The sequence below is a fragment of the Peromyscus eremicus genome, chromosome 4 (genome assembly GCF_949786415.1).
Source record: "Peromyscus eremicus chromosome 4, PerEre_H2_v1, whole genome shotgun sequence".
NCBI classification, from domain to species: domain Eukaryota; kingdom Metazoa; phylum Chordata; class Mammalia; order Rodentia; family Cricetidae; genus Peromyscus; species Peromyscus eremicus.
Window position 1 is genome coordinate 129,777,987 of NC_081419.1, and position 17,205 is coordinate 129,795,191.

Genomic DNA, 17,205 nt, shown 5'->3' on the forward strand with positions numbered 1-17,205 from the left:
ATCTAAACTTCCCAACTGGGCCTGGTGGTGCACACGCCTTTAATCCCAGCACTTGGGAGGCAGAGGCAGGCAGATCTCTGAGTTTGTGGCCGACCTGGTCTACAGCGTGAATTCCAGGACAACCAGGGCTTCACAGAGAAAAAAAAAAAAAAAATCTAAACTTCCCATGAAGGCCCTGAGGAAAGGGAGCCTTGCCCTCTTCTCCTCCATGTATCTCCCCATTGGTCACTTAATTGGGCCACAGGCATCTTGGTTCATTTAGCAGATTCTCACCTCAGGACCTTTATATAGGTTGTTCCCTTCGCTTAGAGTTCTTCCTCTGGCTCTTTGGTTTTTTGAGACAGGGTTTCTCTATGTAGCCCTGGCTGTCCTGGAACTCACTCTATAGACCAGACTGGCCTTGCACTTAGAGATTGGCCTGCCTCTGCCTCTGGAGTGCTGGGATTAAAGGCGTGCACCACCACACCTGCTTGCTTCCTCTGGTTCTTTATAGCTTTGGCTCCTTACCTTTTACAGCTCCATCTATTTAATCCCCCCATACCGTTTATCCCACAACTGCTAACTCTCTCGGCCCCTGTCCAACTTTTGAGATAAGATCTTGCTATGTAGCTCAGGTTTAGCCTCAAATTCATGATCTTTCTGCCCAAATTTGGGGTTACAGAATAAGCTATGCCCAGCTTATCTCCACATCTCAATCCCTTGCTCATCACAATTTGTGGGTATTTGTTTTTTTTTTTTTTTAATAGTTCATGTCTGTTATTAATTCTACACTGCACAACACAAGGGCAGTTGGTGAAGTTTTGATGGAGGGAATGGCAGAATGCTGGTGGGTGCCTGGGCCTACAGCATCACTCTTAGTAGGTGCTTGGTAAATGTGGCTTTAGAGGGAATTAACATGAGCGTAAGTTAATACCCACTCGTGCATGGGGTGAGGGTGCGCAGCAACTGAAATTGGAAAGCTGAGCTGGTTGTTGGCTCCTTGTGGTCCCCGATGCCCAGCTGTGGTTTAGATTATCTGAAGGACAGTGCCCAGAAATCATTGCTGATGAGACTGGAGAGATGGCTCAGCAGTTAAGAGTGCTTACTGCTCTTCCAGAGGACCTGGGTTCAGTTCCCATCATCCATATGGCAGCTCACAACTGTCTATAACTCCAGTTCCAGGATTCCAATGTCTTCTTCTGACCTCTGTGGGCACCAGGACATACATGCCGGCAAAATATACTTACTTATGCATGTAAAATAAAAAGAGATAAATCTTTTTGTTGGTTTCTTCTTTGTTTTTTTAGTCAGGGTTTCTCTGCATAGCCCTGGCTGTCTTGGAACTTGATCTGTAGACCAGCACTTGCTCTGTAGCCTTGAACTCAGAGATCTGCCTGCCTCTACCTCCCAAGTGCTGGGATTAAAAATATGTGCCACCACTGTCCAGCTAAAAAGATATAAATCTGAAGGAAGGGAGGAAGGAAGGAAGGAAAGAAGGAAGGAAGGAAGGAAGGAAGGAAGGTAGGTAGATCATGGCCGTGAAGGTAACTGCACAGCTCTCTTGAAAGCCTGGCTACAGCCACTCTTTATTTAGAGGGTCCATGCTGTACTGTGGTGTGGGCTGGATAAAGGCAAACCTAGAGAGGAACAGGCTAGACCCTTGGCTCATATGTCTTTGCCAGCCTAGGAGGAGAATTCAGCGGGACACATGCTGTGTTTTCTGATTTCATTAGCTACTGCCGTGTTCTTGGGAGGCAGAGGATACGGTGGCTTGAGAGTTTAATACTTAGATTTATTTCTCTCCCCCAAATGGCCTGTGTGGCCTCTGCTGGGTTCTTCCACCGCTCTGGATTGGTTTCTTCATCTGTAAACAGGTTGATGTTGGTATATGCCTCCTAGGGTCTGGGTAAATGTTGGAGAGGTAATGCAGGCGCAGCTGAGCAGAGAAGTGCCATTTACTGTGCTCAGTTGGAGTAAGCTGGGAGCGTTCATTCAGCAGCAGTCCAATCAGAAAAGGCCTTCCAAAAAAAAAAAAAAAAGAGTGCCTTAGTTGGGTTACTATTGCTGTGATGAAACACCATGACCAAAAGCAACTTGGGGAGGAGAGGGTTTATTTCACTATATTCCATATAACATTTCATCATCAAAAGCAGTGAGGGCAGGATCCTGGAGGCAGGAGCTGATGCAGAGGCCATGGAGGGTGCTGCTTACTGGCTTGCTCCTCATGGCTTGCTCAGCCCTCTTTCTTATAGAACCCAGGACCACCAGCCCACAATGGCTGGACCCTCCCCCACCAATCACTAAGAAAATGCCCTACAGCTGGATCTTATGGAGGCATTTTTTTCTCAATTGAGTTCCCTTCTTTCAGACAATTCCAGCTTGTGTCAAGTTGACATAAAACTAGCCAGGAAAAAGAGGTAACCATGGGTGCAAAGGAGAAAGCAAGTGAAGGGCCTCAAACAGGATTGGGTTTTAGAGTGTCCTAAGCTTGCAAGGCATGCTGGGAGTAAAAGCAGAAAAGTTGCAGTAGTAGGTGGCCAGCATCTACCCCTGTGTACCGGGGCCAGGAGCTGAGACTTCGAGGAGGCTCCTGCAGGACATTAGGTTAGGAATGAGGTGAACCGCTCACAGGCAGGAGACCAGGGCTGAAAATACAAGTGAGGTGGGCAGTGGAGCCAGGGGGAGGCAGTGCCAGGAGCAGTTGGTACTGGGGTAACCTCGGGCAATGCAAGTGGAGAAGAGGCAGTTTAAGGAGTGTATGAGGGAGAGAGACTGGGCAAGGGGGCCGGCTATGTGGAGGAAGCAGAGAGACAGGAACCAGCATGTGGGGAACTGTAGGGCTTCCAGTGGCTGGCTGAAGGAATCGTGGAGAGCAGAGTCTGGATGTGTTGTGGGTCTTGATGTCTGGTTTGACTTTCCTGGCTTGTGAGATGCTTCATGAGAAACTCTGTTGTTCGGACTCTCAATGTTTTTTTTTTTTTTTTTTTTACATTTTGTTTTTTAACTTTATGTGTGTGATTGTTTTGCCTGTATGTATGCCTGGTGCCCAGAGGTGCCAGAGGAGGGCCTTGGATCCCCTGAAACTAGAGTTGCAGGGAGTTATGAGCTACCATGTGGGTACTGGGATCAAACCCAGCTTCTCTAGAGTAGCAACTAGAGCTCCCCAGCCCTCCTGTTAGTTTTTTTGAGACGCAGTCTTAGGTAGCTTGGGTTGCCTTGAACTTTCTGGGAGGCCACGGTGGTTTTGAACTCTTCATCCACCTCCCAGGTTCATATTACAGGTGTGGGCCACCCTGCTTGGCTTTGTTCTGGGGTGGAAAACCCTTCCCAAATCCCGGAGTGATGGATTCCTCCTCTGAGTCAAGAGAGTCCTCCATGAAGATACTACACATGGCCTAGGGACTTGGCAAGAGGAGGGATGGCCATTTGGCTTGTAGGTGGCAGTGCTGGGACTCTGTTGGGACACTGTTCTGCAGAACCCATCCGTTTCCTTCAAAGCGTGGAGAGGCAGTTCCAGTTGACAGAATGCTTTGTGTGTTCCAGGGCTCTGGATGGGGCCGGGCGACTTTTCGAAGGTGGTATGAGGCAGGCACTTGCTCACCCCCGTTGCTTTTTTGTTATGTGTTTGTTGTTTGTTATCTGAGACAGGGTTTCTCTGTGTAGCCCTGGCTGTCCTGGAACTCACTCTATAGACCAGGCTGGCCTCAAACTCAGAGATTCACCGGCCTCTTCTGGGATTAAAGGTGTGCACCACCACCACCCGGCTTTTCTTTTGCTTCTTGATGAGTGAGGGCTAGCAACTCTAGGTCACAGATGTTCCAATCTCCCCACCCCCCACCCCCGCCCCTGCCCCAGGACAACTGGAGCTGCCTCGGGGAAGAAGGCTTAACTGATGACAGCCCCAGGCCCAGGCCCATTTTAAGGCACAACCTAGTTGTCAGTGGACCCTGAGAGACTGAGGAGGACTCACCACTGTCCCAAGCCCTCCATTCTTAGGTCCATCTGCTCCCGCCTCCCCTTAGGAGATGGACCCAGAGGCACACTGAAGTTCAGGACTGGTCTGTTCTGCTCCTAAGGCCAGGAGAGGAGAGCCCCCATCTGCTTGGGCAGAATCCTACTCCAGCTGCTCCTGGTGTAAAGGAGAGGCTTTTGTCTGTGTTGCCAGGGCAACCAAAGTTTCTTCTTCCTTTAGAGCCCTGATTGGCTGCTAGTGGAGCTTGAGCACTGGTGACTGGAAGGGCCTCCCTTCTACCCATACCTTGCCCAGAGTGAGAGACCATGGGGAGGCTGGGGTCCCCCTGGAAGCGCTGTGTAGGTGTCTGTGTGTCTCTTCCCGCACTCATTCATTCTTCTCAGAAAGCATCTCTCTGGTTCCAGGGAGTCTAACCCAAAAGTCAACGGACCTGCATTCTAATCCTGATGTGTCCATACACTTACTCTTGGCCTTGAGAAGGTCCCATCTCCTCCCTGGGCCTCAGTTTCCCTTCCTATAAAAATGAAATAACTGGGATACAAAGCCCCTGGTCCTTCCAGCTTCGACTTACCTCGACAAACAGCTTTGATCCTCTCTACTCTGACTTTCCATGGCCCTCATCTGGCCTCTTTCAAGGCTCTGGTCATATTCTGCTTTATTGGTTCTGATTTATTGGTGAGATGCAGGTCAGAATATAAAGCTACATATGGTGGCATGTGTCTGTCATCCCCCCACTGGGGATGCCAGAGGCAAAAGGATCATGTTAAGGCCTAACCTGGACTTCATAGTGAGACCCCATCTCAAAACCCCAGGGGCTGGGGTTGTAACTCAGTGGTAGAGTTCAAGCCCTGAGCTTGATCCCTAGTACTGCAACATGAATGAATGAATGAATGAATGAATGAGACTGTAGCATTATTTTGTCATCCCCCGTAGGGAAGTTGTGTTCTCTGAAGCCTCCTGGATGCCCCCAATCCTACAGCTGTTCTTGTCCTCATCCCTCCAGCTAGATCCAGGCAGGCTCAGACTAATAGGTTAAGGATTACTGAATGACGGACACCCCACTTCTTCTGTGGGCTGGCTGGGCAGAACTTATTGGAACAGGAGGGACAGTGTGAAGTGTCCAGGTGATCTTGGGAGGATGGCATGACTGCAGTTTCCACATCGATGACACAGGAATAATGACAGCGCCCGGCAGGGTTGTCATCGAGGCTGACAAGGTGGCAGCTCCAAATGCCTTTCTCTGGTGTCTCTCCTGTCAAAGGCAAGGAGAGGAGAAAGCCTAGACTGAGGGAGCAGTCCTCGGCTGCAGGACCTGTGGTGCCCCAAGGCTGGGCTTAGATGCTGCTCATTCCTGGAGGTGTCAAAGGGCAGGGAGAGGAAAGCATTACCTGTGTTGATGGTGTCTGACAGGGGAGGCATGTGCTGGAGCTGATGTGTGAACCGCACTTGTAGCTCCCCAGGACCTCACTTCAGGATTTCTCAGCTGCGTTCAAAGTGGAGCAAAGTGACGATTCTGAGCTTCCTCCTGGCAAATGGGTAGCCTAGTTAGCGCCGGCCTTGACTTGACCCAGCTAGGCTTCCTCCCACAGGCTGGCCTGGAGGATGACCTTCACGTTCAGGCTGTGGTATTCAGTATGCAATATCAGTCGTCTTAAAATGGGCTTAATGGGGGACATCTGGGAGTGACTCAGTCCTGTTTCTTCTTGACTCACCAGACTGAGGGTCAAAGGTGGCTGCAGAGGTCATTGGCCTTCAGAGCGTGGTTTGGGGTTGGACTCTAGCCCAGCCTCCCACCACCTCTAGGCCTGCAGCAGCTGGGACTTGGCCACTGTCCATCTCACATGCAGTGGGAAACTGGACACTGAAATCAGGCAAGATGTGCTGGAGGGCCTTGCTCCTGTGCTGAGGTTTGCCAGTCAGGCGGGTGTGGGGAATGGGGTGGGAGGAAACAGGGAAGAGAAGCCTCAGAAGAAGAAGGGAGGCTGGCATGGGCGGGTGCATTCCTATGTGCAATGAGGGCGTCACTCTGGGCATGTCATGTAGCGTACATCAAGGGCAGAGTCTTATGTCTCATTGAGGCCGAGGGATGCACCAAGAAGTGAGTGTGTGTATGTGTGGTGTTGGAGGCTCCCTAGGGAAACACAAATAACATGGCCATCCAGAGACGTTAGCAAGTTCGGTGAAGGCCCTTTTCAGTGAGGCCGGCCCTGTTTCCTGGGGTGGACATGGGCAGCCGAGTGTGGCAGTTCACCCGAGCACTTATTTTTCTGTTTGCTTGGTTTTTTTGTTGTTCTTGTTTTGAGTACAGGGTTTCTCTGTGTAGCCCAGGCTGTCCTAGAACTCACACTGTGGACCAGGTTGCCCTCTGAACTCAGAGATTTGCCTGCCACTACCTCCCAAGTGCTGGGATTAGTTTGCTCCATTGCCCGGCAGCTTGCTTTGTATTGTAGATGGCACTCTTGGGCTCCACACTGGTCAGCATGGGGCCACTTTCTCAGACTCCTGAGTAAGGAATGGGGGGAGACTTTAGTGCCTTTTAGCATCTGGTTTGATCCTGAGTACAGGGGGGATAAGAGGCAGGTGTCCCAGGTGTCGCACCAACCCACTCATGTTCCCTCTACAGCACCCTTTGCTTGGTCTCCAGAACACTGAACCCGTCTTTGTGGCCTCTTCTGGCTCTTCCTGCACCCCTCTGGCCTTCTCTTCCCTTTCTGCTCCTCTATCATCGTCTGCCCAGTGTTGCGTTCCTCAGGGCCGGGCCCAGTTATTGCTGTTTTTCTAATCCCTAATGACACAGTATTGCGATTTCAGAGACCAGGAGGAGGGGGAGCATCACTCCCGAGTGCTGTTAGGGCGTTTGGTGTGTTTCCTCCCAGATTTTTTCCTTCTCTGGTTCCTCAGGGAACTGTAATCCCATCTGTGCTGTCCTGTGGTTGGCACTCCAGGACCCTTGAGATCTTTCTGTGTCGTCACTGAATTCCATCGGCACACAGTGGGCATCTCCTCTTCCTGTTGACGACCTTGCAAGTTGCTTGCAGTTGTGTGGGTAGAAGAGACCCACCAGGAACATGCTGCAGATATTGCTCTTTCTGTAGTCACAGGAGGTCTCTTGGGGTGGAGCTCCAGGAGGGGAATTCTGTGGGTGCCCTGCAGGGGTGACTTGCCATACTGAGGGGCAATTAAGTCCTCTGTTTCCTGGGCCAGGGGGATGCACAGAACCCGCCTTGGACTTCCCTTAGCCTGTAGAGCCTGTTTCCTGTGAGGAGCAGGTCTTCCACCACACCCCACTAGCCCCTTACCACTGGTTCTGGTGACTGGAAGGGGTGACTGGGAGTGCCGGTCCAGAGGGATGCTGCTGAGGTTCGAGCCAGGTTCCCCCTCACCTCACTGCCTTGAGTCTGTTTCCTCAGCTGACCCTGAGCCTCGTGAGGGTGAGTCATCTCACAGGGTCCCGCAGAGGGTTTCTGTCCCTGGAAGACTGAAGCTGCAGATGCAGTGAGCCATGGTGACAGGACATGGCTGAGCCATGGTGACAGGACATGGCCACACCCTGAAAGAGGGAGGTTGCTGATTCAGGGCAGAGCTAAGGCCCTCTTTCCCTGGTGCAGTCCCACCCCCACCCCATTTGGGGAAAGTGACTCTTAGTTGCAGTTTAGTTGGAGGGTCACGACTAAGAAGTGGGGTTCTAGACATGCTTGTGTTTCCACCCAAAGCTGTCACCTTCTCTTAGACTCGGTGTCCCCCAGTGGTATCTCTTTGGGCTAGGATGTTTAAGCCTAGCCCAGGCCTCTTCCATAGATACATTCAGGAGATGTCTGGCATCAGGGAGTCTCTTTGGCTGACCTTGGAAGAGGGAGTTGGTTTTTTTTTGTTTGTTTGTTTTTGTTTGGTTTTTTGAGACAGAGTTTCTCTGTGTAGCTTTGCGCCTTTCCTGGAACTCACTCTGTAGCCCAAGCTGTCCTCGAACTCTCGGAGATCCGCCTGCCTCTGCCTCCCGACTGCTGGGATTACAGGCGTGCACCACCACCGCCCGGCTGGAAGAGGGAGTTTTCAGAGAGTTTCAACCTAGAGGAAAAAGGGCTCAGAGATGGCCCAGGGGTCTCGTTAGTTTCCCAGTTTTTGTGTCTGGGTCTCACAAAGCCTAGTCTGGCGTCTGATTCTATGTAGCTAAGGATGACCTTGAACTTCTGATCCTCCTCCCTCAGGGTGGTGGAATCACAGGTACATATCACTCCCAGTTTTAGGTTGTAGCTCTGAAATTATGTAAATCTGTACAGTTTGGTCAAGGGTTTGGCAGGGTGCTGGGGGGACAGTACCAGATCCTGTCAGCATCTGCGGGCTGCCCCCTTTCCTTGACTTGTCCTTCTTCCGACTCAGCAATGGCTTCCCGTCAGCTCCTGCCATCATATCTCCTGTTTCTCCTTCATCTTGCACCACAAGGTCCCTGTGTTTACAGAGGCCCCATGGAAAATCCCAGATCATCCTCCACCTCAGACGCTTTCACTGAATCATATGTGGAAAGTCTCTTTTGCGTGTGAGGTAATGCCCACAGCTTCTGGGTGTGAGGGCATGGATGCCTTTGGGTGTAAGCCTTTATTCTACCTACCATAGCAGCTAATACCAGGGATTGCTCTGGTCCCTCAGATGCTGCCTGGATTTTTATGCCTTCAACTTCAAGATGGAGCGAGTATTCATGACTCCAGTCCGCTGTGCTCTGCCCGGGGAGGAACTAGGGAGAGAGATCAGTTGGTAAAGTGTTCGTTATACAAGAGTGAAGACCTGAATTCAGATCCCCAGAGGCCACATAAAAGCTGAAGCAGCAGTGTTCATTTTTAGTCCCACGCAGGTGGCTAGCCAGCCTACCTGCATTGATGAGCTTTGGGTTCAGTGATAGACCCCGTCTCAAAAAATGAAGCGGAGGCACCCAAGGAAAACACTCAGTGCCGACCTCTGGCTTCCACCCACATGAGCACACGTGTGCACACATCCACACAAACGTGTACAGATCTCATTCTCACACGAAGAGTGTTTCACCAGCTTCCCCATGTTAAAGGTGCGTGACGGAAGGCAGTGTTTCTGTGACAGTGTGACAGAGGTGTTCAGTGTAACTCCTGTCTTTTAGGGCTAGGGCTTCTCGCTCCAGCACATCATGGCTGTGTCTGTGTGTTGGTGTCTGTATGCACTCATCGGCGACTGCGTCAGTACTCTTGGGATGGCCGAGGATCGACTCTTTTAAAAAGGCCTTTTCTGCCCTTGTTCTAAGGAAAATAATTACACAAGTGACTAATTTTATCCCTAATCCCATAATTACTTTATTATGTAGCTGGTGAGAGGGCCCTGAGCTGCGCCTTTGGCTCCACTCTGGCTGCTGGCCCAGTTGGCCTGGTCCTACAGCAATGGGGTCCCACCCTGCTTCCGGCATGGGCCTATCAGAGGACAGGATTGCTCTATTTCCACTTGGGCTGCGGCCAGCTACATTTTGGTGTTTGGGGCCTGAAAGCCCTACCTTCCTTTCCTCCTAAGTGTGCAGACAAAGGCAGCTTCCCTGAGAGCAGGGGCTTGTACTGCAGGGTTCAGTCAGTGGGAGTCAAGGTCACTTCCTTTCACAGGAACTCCCTCCACGACCTTGAATAGGTCATTTTCTGGTGGGTCTTGATTGTGTTGTCTGTAAAATGGGATTCTTGTTGCCTTTAATGGTCCACGATTTCAGGAGGGGAACGGAGCTATCAGGAGGTGAGCGGAAGAGCCGGAGCTTTGAGACTCGGGTTTCTTGTTACCCACTGAAAACATACTCCATGTAGCTTGTGTGAGGCCCTGGGTTCAAGTCCCAATACTACATTAGTAAGTCAATCAAATAAACCCTAGTCAGCTCTATCCCCACCATAGTATTTAAGACATAATACTATGTAGCAGGCACCTTCATTTTTCTGATCAGTACTTGGCTAGCAAGGCCGATAAGCCAAGCTCTTAGTCCCCGCCTCCATTGTTTTCTTCTAATATGTAAATAGTTGAAGAGCCACTCAGGAAGCAGTGGGACTGGGATTTGAACTCAGGTCTGTCTGTCCCCGCAGTCTTTACCCTTCCTTTAAGGCTACCTCCCAGAATTATTAGGCTTGCTGGGGTTGTTCAACTCTTGGCTGTATAAACTGAAACTTGACCCCAGAGAACAATAAGGGCAACCTGAGGAGCTGGAAGCTCCTGTAGATAAGAAGGGTGAGCGGCTCAAGGTTGTGTGACGTGTGAGTGTCTCTCTTTTTGTCTTTTGTTTTTGAGACAGGATCTCATTGTGTGGCCCTGGCTGGTCTGGAATTCGCTGTATAGACACGGCTGGCCTTGAGATCACAGAGATCCATCTGTCTGTTGGGATTTAAGGCATGTGCTACTGTGGCTGGGTGTGTCTCACCGTAACTGTGGTCTCGGCTTTCCCAGCTCTCTCTCAGTCTGTCTTTAGCTTGTCGTCTTCTTTTCGTGTTCATATTTCTGTGTAGCACCAAGTTTTTCTTTGAATTGTAGCAAAATACACATATCCTAAAATTTGCCGTCTTTTCTAGTGTGTGTATGTGTGTGTGTGTGTGTGTGTGTGTGTGTGTGTAATGTGCATGCAGATTGTCTCTTATATGTGCGAGTATATGGGGCACATGGCCATGTGCACCAGTGTGGAGGCCAGAGCAGGACATTGGCATCTTCCTCTGTCACTTTCTGCCTTTCTGTCTTGATGGGATCTTTCACCGACCCTGAAGCTTGCTCCTTCAGCTAGGCTGACTGGCTAGTGAGTTCTTGGGCTTGACGGGTCTTTGCCTTTGATGTGGGACTTACAGGCACATGTATCTGTGCCTCGCTTAAAAAACAAAACACAAAAAAAACAAAAAACAGAAAACCAAACATGGCTGCTGGAGATTCAAACTCAGGTCCTCCTCATGCTCGCAAAGCAGGTGTTTTGCCCATTACGCCATCTTCTTTGCCCGTCAGGTTTTTAAGTGTACAGTTTAGTGGTGTTGAGGATATTCTTAAGGTGCAGCCGTCACTACCATCCATATCTATAACTTTTCAAAATAAAACAGTGCTGTCGATGGTGATAGTGATGTGTGTGGGTGGGTGTGGGTGTGTGCGCAGGTGTGTGCCATGGCATGCTGGGAGGTCGGAGGACAACTTTTGAGGGTTGTCTCTTCTTCCACATTGGGATCTGGGGATCAATCAGGCCATCAGGTATGAGACTCTTACTTACTTGCCAAGCCTTTCTGTTGGCCTCCCAGAACTTCTTTATCTTCTAGAAAAACTGAAATTCTATTCATTAAACAATAACTCCCCGTTCCCCGTCTCTTCCAGCCTGTGGCAACCACCATTCTATTTTCTGCCTCTATGAATTTGACTAGAAACCTTCCATACGTGGAATCACACAGCATTTGTCTTTTTATGAATGGCTTATTTCACTTAGCATAATATTCTTACGGGTCATTCATGTTCCTTTCTGAGACAGAATAATACTTTATTGTACGTGTCACATTTTGTTATCAATAGACACTCTCTTTTCTTTTCTTCTTCTTTTTCTTTCTTACCTCTTGGCTGTTGTGAATCACTGGGCTGCAGCAGCCCCGCAGTATGGAGCTGTCTTGTTGACATTTTCACCTCTTCTGGATTTATACTCAGAAGTGCGTATTTAGAGCAGGGACGTGACCCCCCCCCCCCCCGTGTGTGTGTGTGTGTGTGTGTGTGTGTGTGTGTGTGTAGGTCAGAGGATAACCTCAGGCACTTTCCACTTTTTTTGAGACAGGATCTCTCATTGCCCTGGAACTTCACTGAATAGACTGGCCTCGCTGACCAGCAAGCTTCCAAGGATCTACCGTCATCCTCCATCTCACAACTGCTGGGATTGTTGTATGCACCACTGCACCCAGCATTTTGTGTGAGTTCCGGGCATCCAGAGTCAGATCCTCACACTTCTAAGGCAAATGTTTCACTGACTGAGCTCTCTCCACTGCCCCATTAGTACTTATTTAAAGGCCCGTATTTATTGTGTCTTGTCAATCATGTGGTGGGAGCTAGGCTAGATACTTGATATATGTTGTCTCATTCTGTCTCTATATCAACTGGGTATAGCAGATCAAATCAGCCCCAATTTATAGCCAACAAATAAAGTCTCGGAGAGGTTGGTTATTTGCTCCAAGTCCCACAGCTAGGAAGCCTTGAGACGGAGTGGAGAAGTGGCTGCTGTCCAAGCCCTGCTTTTAACTGTCCTGAAGCACTGCCTCCCTGCGGCCCGAGCTCCACCTGGCTGGCCAGTTTTCCACCTCAGCTCACATTTCCACCATTTTTCCTGCCTCGTGTGTGTTCGTGCTCTCTGGAAACCCTGAACAACTTGCATGAAAGCCCTTTGACTGCCAGGAAGGTTTTGTGTGGAGCAAGGCCTGTAATTTGCTTTCTAATCATAGACCTCCGGATTCATAGTGGCTGCCGGGATCTCCTTCCATATCATGTGGTGACCAACTCGTAGATCTCAAAGAGCCAGCCCCAGAGGGCCAGCTGCTTGGGGACAGGGACACTATACCCCCCAGAGAGTCAGGGGAGGGCCCAGCCCATCTGGTTGGGGTTTTCCTAGCTCCCAGGTTTCCTGGCAACAACAAAATTTTCTCTAGAAAATTCTATAGAAAGCTGAGGAAAGGGACTGCTAAGTAGATTCCACGACACTTACCCTTCTCTGACTTTCAAAACCGTCAGAGAGAAGTGTCCCAACGTTTGGATGATTTTTGTGGATTTTGTCTATATGAACCAGCCTTAAAATTTGCATACTTGCTGCTATCTTTCTGGGGTTTTTTTCTTTCTGTATTTTTTTACTTTTTATTGTGGAGAATTTCAAATGTATAGAAAAGTAGAGAGAATAGCATAATGAATTCCGAGAAGCCAGCATGCACAGCTCTTCTAGCCGACAGCATGGAAGATGGGCTTTCGTGCATTCATAGCTCACCCAGCAGATGCTCAGTGAATAAGTATGTATTGACTGAGTACACATACCTCTTCTGCGAGCCACATTTTCCCCGTCACTGTATTGAAGTGCTAAGACTGGCTGGTTTTCAAAGAGATCCAGTGGCCAGAGCATGCACACCGGTGTCAGACACAGTTGTTCAAATTCGTCAAGTTAGTGATCAGTTTTATTGTCTGTAAAATGGGTATAGAAACAGGAGCATTTACTTCTTTAGGTGTGGTTGTGAGCATTACGTGAAGATAAAGTGACTTTCTAGGTTTGTTTTGTTTTGAGACAGGTTGGCCCGGAACTTGCTGTGTAGCCAAGGATGACCCTGAACTTCTGGTCCTCCTGCCTCCGCCTTTGAAGTACTGGGATTATAGGTGTGTACACCAGGCCCAGTTTCTGCGGTATTAGGGTTGAACCCAGGGCTTCATGCATGGGGGGCAAGCTCTCTGCCAGCTGAGATACGTTCTAGCTCTAGCTAATACGTTTTAAAAAGTTTTTTTTGTTATTGATGTTTGTTTGTTTTTGGTGTGTGTGTGTGTGTGTGTGTGTGTGTGTGTGTGTGTGTGTTTCTGGTAATCAAACTCAGGATCTTGCACTTCTAGACAAGTACTCTACCACTGGTCTATATCCCCAGGCCCATTGTCACTAGCTTTTTATTATTGTTATTATTGCTTTGAATATTAAATATTCTAGTGGGAAGAATCCTTGTATTTTAAAAGTACAGAAATAAGTCGGAGCCTACCAGAATCGAAGTCCTAGGATTTGGCTCCATTTTTTGTCCCAGTCAGCAGAGTCTGAGGCTCAAGAGAAGGTTACCACAGCCGGAGCCAGAGCTCCAAATGTGGAGGCTGGGAGCAGGCCCAGAGTGGGGGCCATGCAGCCCGCCTCCATCTCCTTGCTTCTCTTCCACCTGCCCCATGTGGGTACGTGGCCCCCACGAGAGGAGGAAGGCAGCAGTCCCCTGCCCGGGTGAAGCAGGCCCAGCTGCAAGAGCCCAGAGGTGGAGAGAGCGGGGCACTGCAGGAGATCTTGTTGCTAGGAGACCCAAGGAGGCAGCAGGACCCATTGCCAGAGGTGGGAGGGAATGATGATGGGTTGATGTGGAGATGCAGGGCACGTGGCCCCAGATGGGCTTTTGTAGGGTTCTGGGAGGAGATTGGTGGTGCAGCCATTGGGATCTTTGCCAGGAAGAGAAGAGTGGGTAGGAGGAGCAGAGACTCTGGAGAACCTTCTGTAGACTATGGGCTTAGGACAAGCTGTTCATTTCTTCCGTTTAGCTACTCGTATGTCAAAATCAGACCAGCACTGGCACTCTGATTCATTGTGTGACTCTAGCAAGTTACATGGCCACTGCGCTTGCTGGGCCCCATTCAGCGTCTTCATCTGCAAGATGGGCTCTGTCCGTTCCAAGATGTGATTTAAAATGTGCCTTCCAGGGAGGAAGAGCGAGTGCAGATGTGAGGCTTTGCCACCATGCCAGCGTTTCTCATAATTGCTTTTTTCCTTTGCTGTGGAATGAAGGAACTCGACTCCCTCTTGCAGGGCTAGATTCACGGACAGGGAGCCCTAGAGGGGACTTCCACCGTGGGGGCTATGTCAGGAGATGATGGGGACCTGCTGGCCGGGCTCCCAGTTAGTGAGACTCCAGGGAGTGGCTGAGAAGGGCAGCAAAGCTCAAAAGCAGAGGGACTGTGGGGACTGAAAGGGGATCTGTCGAGATTCTAGGAAGGACTTTGGATAGTTCTGGCCAGAGGCTGCGAGTGTGAGTGGCCAGAGGTGAGGGTGCAATTTCTCTACTGTAAATAATACACGTCCACATGTCTACCACAAACTAAGCAAAACAAAGCAAAAGAAGACAAGAGAAATGATCCCATTGTGATGAAAACCTCTGGTAACATTAAAAAATTATATATTTTCAAGCACAAGGACCCGAATTTGACCCTAGACCCATGTTTTAAAAAAATGCTGGGTGTGGTGACGTACACTTGTAATCCCAGCACTGAAGGCCCAGAGATCCTTGAGGCTTGCTGGCCAACCAACCTAGTCTACTTGGGGAGTCCTGGGCCATCCAGAAACTGAGTCTTCAGATCATCGACACCAAGGTGTCGATGCCTGAGGAATGCTGCCCTCTGGCCCAAAAATATATTTGTGTATGTGTGCACATATGCGTGAATATGTGTGTGTGCGTGTATGTGTGTATGTATGTACACTCAGGGAGGCCAGAAGAGGGCATCAGATTCCCAAGAGCTGGAGTTACCAGTAACTGTGAGCTGTCTGATGTAGGTACTGGGGACTGAACCCAGATCCTCTGGAAGAGCAGCACTAACTCTTAACCACTGAGCCATCTCTCCAGCCCAAGATGATTTTCTAAATTGAACATGATGGTTCAGGTTTGTAATCCCAGTTCTTAGGTGGCTGAGGCAGGAGGATTGCAAGTTTGAAGCCAGCTGGGCTACAGAGTATGATCCTGTCTCAAAAAAAAAAATTATATGTTCTTTCCATTCCTTTTCTGTACATACACACACTTTCTGTAGCATTTGGATCATATATTTATAGCGGCAATTAATGAGGCAATTCCACGTAGTTTATCGGGTAATAAAAAGAGGTTTATTTTGGGGGTAATTTATAGCCACTAAGGGGTCAGTTCCAGGATCTGGGAGAGATGAGGTGCCATCTAGCGTGGGTCTCTGGAGAACTCCGACTTGGTCTGCAATCCAGCATCCAGGATCATGAGGAGTCAATAGAGCAAGCACTTACGAATCTCTGGTCTTAAGGGGTCTCGTCTTGGCCACGCCCCAGGGGCAGGTCACAGGCAGGTGTGGCAGTTACCTGCTGCCACACTAGGGGCAGTGTTTCAAGGTCAAAGCTGGAGCAGCTACCCACTACATATATTTGTATTTTGTAGCTGCTTTTTTAAAAAAACTCCTTGTTATAACCATGATTACATAGCAACACATATATCTGCCTCATTAGTGTGTGTGTGGGTGTGGTGTGCATGTTCTGTGTGCATGTGTGGGCGGGCATATGCACATATATGTGTACATATGGAGGCCAGGGATTGACATTGGGTGTTGTGTTTTCCTCTCTTGCTACCCACTTTGTTTTTTGAGACAGGGTCTATTCACTGAGTCGGGAGCTCTCCAGTTGGCTACACTGCCTAGCCAGCAAATCTGGGAATCTGCCTGTCTCTGCTCCCCGGTGCCTTGACAGTGTCCAAATTGGTACAGCTTCTTAATGCTCAGTCCTTAATATCCAGACCACGGTAGCAAGGGGAGAGGCAACAGCAGCCGCTGGGAAGGGGCCCCTGGCTGGCTAGATGGATGTGCTGCAGGCTTGCCTGTGTAGTCGGCCATGTTGGCTCACACCGGTCAAGGGAGCCTGTGCTCATTTGTTGGTCCAATCTGGCTGCTTCTCCTCACACCTGGTAGCCTTTTCCCTGCCGTGAGCTGTGCCTTGCCTGCCACGATAAGCATGGTCACCAATCCAAGCCATCCATCCTAGAAGTTGGCATGGCTTCCCTGGCCAGGTTGACACACTAGAACATTCACATAGTGGTTAGTGATTTGTGGGAGCTGCTGGTGGCAGTTGTAGCTCTAACAGTAGAACTGCCCATGTCCTGTCTCTTGGCTTTTGAAAGTAACTTGTCTGTTCCAAATAACTGTCCTACCAGGTGTCCTTAGGTACAGCCATTGGCTTGGTTATTGGAGGTGGGGGTGGGGGAAGAGGAAGAGAACAGAGAGTGAGTTGGGATGGAAACAGATTGAGGAGCCTCTTTATTGGTTGGCCTCTGAGCCAAGGACTTGGAGTCGGATGGGGATGAGAGGCAAGCCAGGTTCTGCTCCTTCTGCTCCACAGACCTGGGAACAATCTGTCTTGTCTTTGGGAAGCAGCAAAGGGGGCAATGGTGTGTTTCTCCACTGAAAGAGCCTGGGGAACTCTGGAGGTGGGGTGGCCAGGTTGGGACAGGTTCTGGGAAGAAAACATAGCAATGATTTGGTATACAACAGTGTCCCGCCAAAGCCTGTTTCAAATTTTCCTTGGTGGAATCTGCAGGGTAAAGATTTGCAAGTTTGAGGCCAGTGTGGGCACACACACACACACACTCACACACACACACACACACACACACACACACACACACACACACACACACTTTCCAATGTGTGCATGCGTAGAAAGGGTTCCTTTAAATTAAGATATGAATACAAAACACACACACACACACACACACACACACACACATACACAGCAGAATTACCATTGTTAATTAGAGACCACCGAGGCC

At 49.6% G+C, this 17,205-nt stretch overlaps 1 protein-coding gene and 1 long non-coding RNA gene across 7 annotated transcripts in view; one reads left to right on the plus strand and one right to left on the minus strand.

Annotated features, from left to right (window-relative positions):
- The window catches only part of Epb41l1 (erythrocyte membrane protein band 4.1 like 1), a 127,740-nt gene that overhangs the window by 27,935 nt on the left and 82,600 nt on the right, over positions 1–17,205 (plus strand). The window lies entirely within an intron of this gene.
- LOC131909870 (uncharacterized) lies at positions 1,537–4,123 on the minus strand. Its single transcript, XR_009378940.1, has 2 exons — positions 3,950–4,123; positions 1,537–1,997 (listed from the first exon to the last, which is right to left on the minus strand). It is a non-coding gene; the product is annotated as an uncharacterized LOC131909870 (long non-coding RNA).